This window comes from Lactuca serriola, chromosome 5 (assembly GCF_051521515.1).
Source record: "Lactuca serriola cultivar US96UC23 chromosome 5, Lser_US96UC23_V15, whole genome shotgun sequence".
NCBI lineage: Eukaryota > Viridiplantae > Streptophyta > Magnoliopsida > Asterales > Asteraceae > Lactuca > Lactuca serriola.
Genome location: NC_136412.1, coordinates 352107482 through 352119858, shown reverse-complemented (window position 1 = coordinate 352119858; position 12377 = coordinate 352107482). Strand labels below are relative to the sequence as shown.

General features: G+C 29.1%; 2 long non-coding RNA genes across 2 annotated transcripts; both read right to left on the bottom strand.

Annotated features, from left to right (window-relative positions):
- Positions 1-3919: 3919 nt before the first annotated feature.
- LOC145055581 (uncharacterized) lies at positions 3920-9347 on the bottom strand. Its single transcript, XR_013685235.1, has 2 exons — positions 9012-9347; positions 3920-4236 (listed from the first exon to the last, which is right to left on the bottom strand). It is a non-coding gene; the product is annotated as an uncharacterized LOC145055581 (long non-coding RNA).
- Positions 9348-9665: 318 nt separating this feature from the next.
- Positions 9666-11033, bottom strand: LOC145055582 (uncharacterized). The gene is made up of 2 exons (XR_013685236.1): positions 10786-11033; positions 9666-10217 (listed from the first exon to the last, which is right to left on the bottom strand). It is a non-coding gene; the product is annotated as an uncharacterized LOC145055582 (long non-coding RNA).
- Positions 11034-12377: the final 1344 nt, after the last annotated feature.

Genomic DNA, 12377 nt, shown 5'->3' with positions numbered 1-12377 from the left:
AAATCGATTATTAAAAAGGTTTGAAATATATATACAAGTCAATATGATGAAAATTAGCAGGTAATCAATTGAAATACCATTTAAACTTAAAATAGAAGATATCATGCTTCAAAGTGTATTGGTTCATAATAATATCCGAAACTTTTGAAATTTGAAATTAATAGTTTTCGAGATTTCAACATATAATATATTTGGAAAACAATTTTGAATGGAAATAGAACCTAAATTTAAAGTTTACATTAATAAGGAACCAATTTTGTAGTTGTAAGTTTGGAAAGAATTCAAGTATCATTTTCATTCAATTCCTACATTTAATTTCCTAATATAACGGGTTGACTTCTTGTTTGATCAAGGTGACATAAGCAAATTGATCTAAAGATGTAAAACCTATAGAGAAAACACAATCAACGGCTCAGATTGTTTTAGATGATGTCATAAGGTTTATCTTTTAATAATATTTAGAGATTTAGGTTTGTTAAGTTGTGAATTGTGATGTTTTGATATTTCAATTATTATTTAGTTATGTTAATGTTAAATTTAATTGTGGCTGAGTGAAGTAATATATTTTTAATTGTGAAAACTATTAATGAAGATTCCTGAAATTTTCTATTAAACTGAATTTGTGTGGTGCATACAAGATGTTTAATGAAATGCTTCAACAAAATCAAGTAAATTGCTAAGTTGTAAATACTGTGAACGGGGTCCTAAAATGTTTCATTAAATTGTGAATTAAAGTCTTAAAATGTAATTTTAAGCTGAGATAACGGTCGTGAATATATAATTTTTGTGTATTAAACTTTGAATTTATTATATTAAGCGGTGAATTTTGTGTATTAAGTTGCGAATTTACTATATTAAACTTAAAAATAACTATATTAAGTTGTGTATTTTATATGAGTTTTCTGTGTGTTAAACTTTAAATTTATCATATTAAGCTGTGAATTTTGTGTATTAAGTTGTGAAATGATTGTATTAAACTGTGAATTTACTTTATTAAACTTTAAAATGATTGTCTTAAGCTGTGAATTTTTTTAGGAATATATAACTTTTGTGTATTAGATAGTGAATTTGTAATATTAAGCTATGAATTTTGTGTATTAAGTTGTGAATTTACTGTATTAAACTTTAAAATGACTGTATTAAGCTGTGAAATTTTTAGAAATATTTTGTTTACTTCTAAAATATGAGATGAAAGAACCATTATACATGTATATGATATTATCTAATTTTGAATGAAGTATGTAAAATTTAAACTGTTAATATTCGTGTAAATAAACTTTGAAAGAAACATTAGTCTATAGATATGAAAGTATAAACGTAAATTTTAAGTAGAGAATATGGTTGTGAGTATATAATTTTTATGCATTAAATAGTGAATTTATTATATTAACCTTTGAAATTTGTATATTAAATTGTGAAGTGCATGAATTAAGCTGTGAATTTTTAATGAATTTTGTGTTAAAATATGAATGATTTATGTATGAATGTTTGTATTAATTTTCTTAAGAGTATATATATATATATATATATATATATATATATATATATATATATATATATATATATATATATATAAGAATATATTAGTTTTTATAAATATTTTGCATTAAACTCTAAATTAGTGTAATTAATTGTGTTATTAAACTGTGAATATATGCTGCCATTTAATGATTTTATATACAAATCTAATTTGGAAGAAATGATGATTGCGACGGTGGCACATGTGGTTAGTGGTGACATGTGGTAGTTGGTAGTAGTAGAGTTTGAATTTGACTTCTTTAAATATGTGAATTAGTGTATAATGAATATTATTACATTTTGGTGTGAATTTTTTGTATTAAACTAAAAATGGATTGTATTAAGTTGTATAGTTTTAATAAATTTTGTGAAAAAAATATAAATGAAGGTATGCATAAAAATATTAAAATGTATATTAAGGAATTAATATTTTATTAATTTGTGAATATTATATTTTAAACTGTGAATATATCTTATACACAATATATATTTTTTAAAATCTAAAATCTAAAATTTAGAAAACAAGAAAATTGAATTTTTCAAAGCATCATTCCATTTTTTTAAAATTAAAATTTTGTATATTTGGTTGCAAAAATAGAAATGATATGTGCTAAAAAGTATTAGCAAACAAAGGAGAATTATAATGTTTATTTTATTAAACTGTGAATAAGACCAGAAAAATGTCATTGAATTTGGTGTTAGTTCGTTGGTGGTCCGATGGTGGTCCGGAGGTGGTCCGACGGTGGTTCGATGGCGGTCGAACAACAAATGACAACTGGTTGTAAATTAGGAAATGAAAAGGTTTTGATTAATATAATATTAAAGTTTGATTTGTCCAAAATGCCTTTAATGAAAAAATTTTAAAAATAGTTCTTAAAGTTCTTAACTTTTTTTGGTTCTCATTTGAACCAAATGAGAAAATTTGTGTTTTCCACCTTCAGAGTTTTGTTTGGAATTTGTCCACGATAGGCTTCCAACTATTGGATAATTTCATATTTGCTTACACCGGAAGGAACCCCCGAATATGAGAAAGGAAAGGAAGTTAATTGACAATCCAAAATGCTTGCCATGGAAGATATCTCTATCGAATCGACCACAACGTCAAATTTGGACAAATTAAATTTTAACCTAGTTGTCAAGTTAAAACACATAAGTGTCCTTGAAAGATTGTGAAAATTTAAGGAAGACCAATCACCATAAAGAGGACATCGTCGACATAAAACAAATGAGATAAAATTTGTCAAATTTTTGCATTCTAATCCCATGAAAGATATGGGCATGGCATGCATTCCTTATCATTGTATTTAGGGATTCTACGGAAATTATAAACAAGAATGGGGTCAATGGGTCACCTTCATACCCCTCAAGTGATTTTGAATTCTTTTTGTAAGTGACTATTTACAAGCATCGAGGTTCTTGCATACAAAAGACAACCATTAGTCTAACATGTTCATCTATCCGCAAACCCCATTGCAACCATAATAGCCCAAGAAAGTTCCAACTCAAAGTGTCAAATGCTTTTTCAAAATATACTTTGAAAACATCAATTCCTTTTTATATTTTTTTTTTGCTGGAAATATGCACATGGTCATAACAAGTTGATGATTTCCATAATTAGTAGTGTCTTTTCGGATTACAAACAAGATATATTTAAGCATAAGATGACAAAATAAAGATTAGAGGAACTAGTTTGTTAATACATTATAAGATGATAAATTAACTAGACACTAAAAGAGTTGTAAATAATCCATAGTTTGAATTGCTAGTAATTATCCCTTAAATCAAGGGATAATTATACCAAGTAAAAAAGACAAGGATATAAGATCCTTAACCCTAGCCATTTTTTAGAAAGAAGAAACAAATATATATATATATATATATATATATATATATATATATATATATATATATATATATATATATATATATATATATATATAAGGATCAAATGAGAACACCTAAAAGTTAAGAACGCGAAAACAGTTCTGGACCAATCAATATATGAGGGTATATTAGTAATTATATATTTCTTAAAATCAAAATAAAATAAAATTCAATCAATTCCCTAAAATTTAGGATCGGTTACCAAATTCGATTCTTTTATTTTTATTTTTTTGTTAATTGAATATAAAAATCATTTTCACCAAAATTTATTTTAAAACTAAAAGAAATTTCTTAGAAAATCATTTTTTTCTCCTATTTCACATAAATCATACGTCAATCCTAACTAATAAAGAATAAACTATCAATTATAAATGATTATATTAGAATTTGAATTTGTACATTATTATGGACAAAATTGTAGTTAATGATCAAAAACCATGTATTCATACATTAAGGCACATTTTCATTCATAAATATAAAATGTTATGGTTTTTAATAAATACAATCATAATCCTAATTGAATAAAGCACAATATAAAATTTAAAAAATCAATACATTTGTAATTGTAAATGAATAAGAACAATTTCTAAAATAAATCTCATATAGTTGTAATCAGAAATGAATACAATACATAATATAAATAACTATTTTATATATCTAATCATAAATGAATAACTCAAAACAGAAAAGAAATTACAATGTGATAATTAGCAATTCGTCTATGAGAATACAAGAATACAACATTGAAACATCAAGCTCCTATTTTTTAAAAATTTGTCTGTTGGTGAAATTGGTGTTAATTGGTGTTGTTCTCTTCTGCAGAGCATCCAAACCCTACAACAAATGTTATAATCATTAATGAAATGTTAATCGTTAATGACTGAAACTCAAAGCTTACCTCTTGATCTTTATATCTAAAAAACATGGTTCTAATCATGAACAATTAAAATTATAATTTTACCCAATACAAGTAAATCCAAATAAAAAATTACTCCATATAATTACAGTGCATAACAGTAAAAAAAGTTCAAAATGATTTGAAATTTTGTAATTTATTTTAGTGCAAATTGAACAAAAACTAAAAAGCATCAAATGAAATTAAAGATATTCAAAATGAAAGAACCATCTACTTTTTTATAGGTATATGTGTTTGCTCCTTTCAAAATTTGTAGTACACAATCCAAAAGGGAGAAGAAAAAGACATGTATTTCCCTTTTTTTTCTTTCCTACTGTGTATATGCCAAAACCAAAAATCAAAATTGAAGACAGAAAAGCCTTTCTTTATCTGATGAAAGCGTGAGTTTTATGAAGGAGATGGTTATGGTGGTGATGGGAAGATGGATTCGAGATAGCTTATAGTATGGACGCCAGTCGATGGATCTGTAACAAGAGGAGGATTTTAAGAAGGAGGCGACTCTTCTACTCCACCATCAACAACGTCGATTCGTTAATCTGTTCGTCGGAACGACAGCCATGGCTGCTTTCTCTCTGTTTCGAAACCATCCCATACTCAAACCCTATTCTGTTTTCACGATAGGAGAGATGAAGAACAAGGGATTGAAAGGGTAGACGATGGTTGGAAGATGTTGAAGGAGGGTCCTGGTGAACCCGTGTTAAACGAGTGGTGGTCTGACGGTCTTGTATGGTGATTGTTTCTATGTTGGCGTGATTTTATGGTCGTGATTTGGCCGAAACTGATGAAACGAAGATGGTGGTGACGGTAGAATGATGAAGACGGCAAGTATGAGAGACAGAATGATAGGGTTTGTGATAACCTAGTTTGGTTAATTGATTTCATTTTAATAAGGTTAACTGAATTTAATTTCCATATAATAGTTGCTAATTTTGTGGAAAGAATCAAAAAGACAATTACCTTCATACCCTTTTCTTATTTTTTGAAATTTAAAAAATATTTATATTAGTTGAAAATTAAACAAATGCTAAATTAATTTCAACCTCAGATTTTGAAATTTGAAGGGTCTAGAATTGTTCTCACATTCTCAACCCTTTTTAGGGATGTCAACGGGGGCAAACGGGACGAGGATTGCATCCCACGCCCCCACCCCCGAAATTTTCCTATTCCCCCGCCCCCGAAATCTCTAGCATCCCCACCCCCACCCCCGAATCCCAGGACTACCCCCGCCCCCGCCCCCGTTTCCCTACCCCCGTTTGGGTTGATTTTTTTTTTTTTGGGCGAACGAATGTGTTATTTAGGCTAAAAGAAGTTATTTTTTGAGCTAAAAGAAACCATTTTGGATAAAAATAGTTATTTATAGCATAATTATATATATTTAAAATAAAAATATTATAACATCTCAAAAACGTTATACTTTAAACTTAAAAACATGATATTTTATTGAATTTTGGATGTTCAAAATCATTGCGATTATTGATTATATTTTTATAATTAATATATATTAACATAAATAATATATTAACGGGGTCCCCATTGGGGGTTCGGGACGGTACTACCCATCCCCGCCCCCGCCCCCGAAACTAAACTGGGGGTTAACCTTGCCCCCGCCCCCGCCCCCGTCCCCGATTTTTTAAACAAATATTCCCCATTCGGGATCGGGGCCCCACGGGTTCGGGGTCCCACGGGACTTTTTGACATCCCTGTCCCTTTTTGGTGTTCTCAATTGATCCTACTCCTATATATATATATATATATATATATATATATATATATATATATATATATATATATATATATATATATATATATATATAAGTTCAATAGAGAACCATAATTATTGGTTTTCAAGGAATCAAATCTTTTTTTCAATTTCCAGAGCTTATTCTTTATCGAAAAAAAATCTAAAAATATCTAAATTCATATATTAACATTGTGAATGTGAAAAATATTTTTCGGATTCACCGTGTGAATCCGGATTCACGTTATGAATTTTCAAAGATTCACACTGTGAATTTGAAAAAAAAAATCGAATTTTATATTATTGGAAAAATGATAAAAAGTTATGAATTTCTGTATTTTTAGTTTTTTTTTATAAAAAATAAGTTCTAAAAGTTGAAAAAAATATTATTTCCTTGGTTAATTATGGTTCTTATTTGAACCTTTACCCCTCTCTCTCTCTCTCTCTCTCTCTCTCTCTCTCTCTATATATATATATATATATATATATATATATATATATATATATATATATATATATATATATATATATATATATACTAGGAATGTTAAAGGCCCGTGCTAAGCACGGTCCACGAAGGGTAATTTGGGTATTTCTTTTAGATTGTTTAAAAATAGTGTGCTAATAACAAAAAATTGGTAGGTCTATGATATAAATGGGTAGATTTTCAACATAAAATGTGTAAATAAGCAACAGAATATGAAAGTACAATGTTGTGTTATACAAACAAAGTAATGTACATTCCTATTTCCCACATAAGCACCAGTTATACTTCCTTCTAAGTGATAATATAACCTACTCTCTCCGAGATGGTCAAAATTATTTTTTAAATCAAATTTATTGATTACCCATACGCAACTCAGAATATTTAAGTCTTACATACATAAAAACACAATTATTGTCAAATTACAAAACCACATTTTGATTCAAAAATAATAAATACTATTGAAAGACATACGTTGAATGTTTTGTAATTATGAAATGGATCAACAGAAAACAAATGAATTGTGAAAAATGAAGTTTGATTATGATAGATGCCCAAAATGATCAAAATCTAAGAACAAATAGAATCCACAAGTTTCAAGCAATAAAATTGTTAAAATTTCATAACCCACTAAAAATCAATCTACAAATGGTTGAAGATTAAAGAAAATAATTTTGCCTAGAATATCCCAGACCAGAAAGAACAGGTCCATCAAATTGATTCCCATATTGCCTAGTTTTTAATCAGTAAACACTCAACAAGAAAAGAAAGAGAAACGACAAAAATGTGATTGCAAATATGATGGATAAGATTAAGTGATATTAGAAACATATATGTTTTTGACTCCTGAGCTGAATATGGTGCTATATAATATAACATTGATTTTACCCATTCAAACTAACACAGTTGAGAGAATTGGTTGTTGTTTTCTTTTATGAAATCACAACGGATGGCCTATCATATTTCCCAAGTCGTAGACTAAATAGTGTGCTTGAATAATTAGGCTTACGTCTTGTTTCCATCAAGGGTTCAATGTCACTGTTTTATAATTGAAATTCCTTTTGTTTCTATAAGATAATGCAATCAGTAGAGGAAACGCTAATTATTCATAGTAATATTTTGGAATAGAAAGAGTGATGATAAGTATGATGCTATATAATGTTAGATTAATGACAGGAGTGATGTCATGTCTGCAAATTCATGTGTTTCTTAGAGTTGGAAAAGTAAAAGTTTTGCACCGCTGTAAAAGTAAAAGATTTTAATAATGAACAATTAGGCATTGGGTAACATACACGAAGGTACTAATCAATTACAAATAACCGATAACAGAAACATTTTGAGCCAATTTCACGAATATGAGGAGAACATGTTTTTATCTATTTGCATCTGTAGCTAGAAAAAAAAAACATTAATTTTGGAATAAACATAAACAAAGCATGAGATACCTCATGTCATGTTTCGCTTTCTTTATCACTCCATAACCTACCTAAAAGTACAAAATAGACCTTTTCATCCTTAGCTCCTAATAATTATACGCTAAAACAATATAAACCACATACCATGCTAATTAATATTGCCATTCAAGAAAATGAATGATTGGTGGTAACTGATTAAGATGTGATATGGTTGACATTTAAGTTGTGTGATTGCTTCATGAAGAATTTATGATCAACAAGATGAAACTGAGGGTACTAAGGTAATTTCACAGTTCCATACAATAACTAACTAATAAACCAGGCCATACACTGTCTATTACGCTATGATTGAGTCAGCAACTCAAATTTAGATCTTTTTGGATCTAAAATCCAAATTCATTTGAAGTTAAACTTATAACACCAGGTTGAATTGACATAACTCACAAAAATTACAAGATACTAAATTTTTTTACTAAGTGGATGTTTTCTATTTTTTTTTTAATTTAAAGGAAAACAGTTGACCAATTATGGTCAATTTTAGAAACATAGGAACATGAAACCCAAATTGGAATTTGAAGGCTATGTCATTTTTTTTTTAATTTCATGGATTTTTTTTTTTAATTTGATGGAAATTTGGTGTTTTGTAATTACACCGTTAGTAAAATAAACGTAATTTGGAATAATTATGATCAATTTTAGTTTGGGATAGAGACCTATGTACGCCACCAACCTTCATGAATATTGGGAATTATGCTTTTGGAAATGTAATAACCAAACAGAACACAAAGAAACGAGAAAAAAAAAGTGATTATCTACAGGGTAACATACAGGAAGTTACTAATCCATCACAGTGGGTTGGGACCTTTATTGAATCAGGAAGATGAAGCGTGACCAATTTTGTTCATCAATTTCACAAATAACCCATAATTATTCAGAAACGTTTTGAGCCAATTTCACAAATCAGAGGAGAACATGTCGTGTTATAATGTAGAAGAGATTCAAGAACCATTGTAAAGTAATTATAGTCGAATGAAATTAGGGTTCATGATGATGTACCTGTGGGGATGGAAGGACGACGGGTGATCATTTTGAATCGTGTTTTTTTTTTTCTTTTTGTTTTTTTTTTTCGATTTCACATTAGTTGGCGTTGAAGTAAGTTGTTGATCGATGTGGGGGAATGTAATCGACTTCTACTTCTTCTTGTGGAGGAGGCGAATACGCAACAGATGGAGATTTGGAGGATATATTCGTCTGTTGTAGTTCCTTTATCCAGACAACGGATGCAACGATCAGGAAATGTTTGAGTCGACATTTTTTTTTTATCTAATGCGTCGTTTCGTATTGGGTTACGTGGAGGAAATAGAACCCCGTGATTTTGTTGTAGAAGCCACCATAATAAAAGGGCCTTTATATATAGTAATGATATATATATATATATATATATATATATATATATATATATATATATATATATATATATATATATATATATATATAGTTTTGTCCCTAGATTTTGACCTCGTTTTTCCGAATGTTGGCTTACAAGAAAACGCATAAGAATTGAAACAAATATCACCGTTAATTAATTCGTATGTGGTGGTTGTTAAAAATAAATTAGAAACACAATTAGTAAAGATTTTCAAGTTTGCATTATAAAAGGTTAATGAAAAAGACTTTTAGAAGTTAAAAATACAGTTTGCCAAAAGAAAGTAAAAAACCCGGTAATCATGTTGATCATGCCTAAATCACGGATCATACAAAACTTTGCCATATGTCCAGACAAATAAGGGTAACAATTTTGCAGCAAACAATTTAAACTGTATGTGAATTGACTTTCCTATCTCAATTAAAACTAAAAGAGAGAACAACAATAGTAATGTAGAAACCTTGAGTTGCTTTAGCGCCCATTTCCTTATCGAATTTGGTACCGATTTCACCAACATTAGCATCGATTTCAGCAAGAAAATTAAAAGAAAACGTCACATTGTGAGAGAGAAATACCGATTTCATAAGAGATAGCCTGCGACGTCGGCTCTGGGGTGCTGTACGACGTTGGCCGGATGTGCTAGGGCGTCGCCGGTGCTCTGTGAAGTCGGAGATGAAGAGATAGAAGAGAGGAGGCTGTGGTGTTCCATATCCATGGACGCAAGAAGAGAGACGAGTTGGCTCATTATTCGTTGCCCCATTTAGACTTTCATGGGCTAACAAATGATCCGATTCGGAGCCCAAGTTAACCCTAGCTGTAGGTCCTATGTTGTCTCCCTCAAAAAATTAAAAAAATAATAATAATAAATAAATAAATACAAGTTACTCAGAAAAGGTACAAGTAATAAATACAAGTTACTCAGAAAAGACCAACATTTCACCACACACCAAAATCCAATCAAATTATATCGTAAGTGTGTTTCAGTTTTAGAATGAAAGAGTTCATTTTAAGTTTGAAAGAAATTCAGTTCGACTGCTTTCTATTGGGTTTGTGACAATCTAAATTATAGACTATTGCTTTTAAAAGCTCAATCTCCTTCTACATACCGTCAATCTATGAGTTTTTCTTGTAAACATTGAAAGTGTAAACATGGTGTATACAGTTCAAAATTAGCGTTAACAAAATATACTGTAAATGAATTTGTTTTTTCAAAAATATAAACAGTCTTTTATCATGTTTACACTCTTTGAAACCAAGTAAAATAACAAAATTCAGAAGGGTTTGTTGAAGAAGATATTAAGGGCTTAATTATGCGTCAATTATCCCTCAAGTCTCTAAAAATACAAGGAGATATGATTTGATAAAGAAAAGTAAACAAAATTTATCAATATAAGCAACACAAACCTGTATGTAGCCAAAGTATGGATGAGGTCACATCCACATAGAAAACCAGTTAAGGGGAATGAAGCCTGGTCCGAAATCTTTCAAATTCATTTGAAATCTTGATTTCATGAAAGATTTTGGGCCAGACAACATTCACCTTAGCATCTGATCATCCCGAAACGCCTTAGATACTGAATGACCCTCATCAAGTCATTTATGATTCTCAGAACATGGAAGTGTACTTAAATATGAATGAATGTTCCATGCGACTATATGATCAGTTGAAAGGTTCAAATACATCTAATTGATGATATATAGAGAAAGAAAACATCAATAAGGTCAACTATCAAGTAGATGCTTTAATTGAAAGAGAAAAAGGAGAAGAAAGGACAATTAATAGATTCCAAAAACTACTCATTTCTTGATAAACACCTCATGCGAACCATTCAATTCAATCTCCAAAAAAATTGAAGTATCCATAAATGTGAGAAGTCATTATTAGCATTTGATGCTATGCTCAATCACACTCAAATGCGTGTGTATAGTCAATGAAAGATTGATTAATATACTCGCTTTCACTATTAATTATTATACTAAAAATCATATATTTATGAACAAACAGATGTGGGAAAAAATATCATAAACAGTTATATGAGCATTTAATTAGAATTGGTTTAAAAATATATATATGGTTTTTGATGTGCCACTAAATATAGAAAAAGTGGAGATTTAGAGAACCTTGTTCGAACACATGAATGGAGAAAATGTTCAGTACAATGATTATACTCGATTTGACTAGAGGAGTATCATTGTCATTTTTTTAAAATGGGGAATATCAACTTTATTTAATGTAAATTAATATTTCTACATTTTACTATTAATAGCAACATACTTATATTCTTTTACTCAAAATAACAATGTATTTATATTATTTACTCATAATAGCAACATATTTATATTTTTATCGAATATAACAATATATAATATGAAACTTATACAGTCTGCTTACATGTTTGTAGGTTATATTTCATGGATAAAATAAATATATGTTTGTTGTTATTATTTCGTGACAATGATACTCTTGACAACTTGTAGACACCCACCACTTTTATCATTATTCAAAAACACATGCTTATCCGTGCAATTTTGACGTATCTAAAAAATCACAACTATGTTTGCAGTTGCACATGCGGATGTACCCACGAGGTTGATGTTAAAAATATACTTTTATGTATACAATTTATATATACGTGTGTATGTATACATGTATTAATGTGTGTGTTTATTTATTTATCCATAGAGCAAACAACTAGTAGATCACTTATCTGGATTATATACATTATACCATGCTTAAGTCTCAAGCTCAAATAGCTTTTTATTTTAATTGGACCAACCAGCTTAAAGCTAAAAAGGCTCATGCTTTTTTTTTTTTACTTTTTGCTATATTCTTCCCTTTGGGGTATACTTTTAATTATGAAAATTTAAATAATATCTTTTATATATTACATTAAAAAGGAAAAAGAGAGAATTAAATCACAAGAATAACGAAATTCATGTAGAAATAAACTATTTTAGTCGGGACAGGGGACAAGTTTCGAGCTTGCTTCGACAAA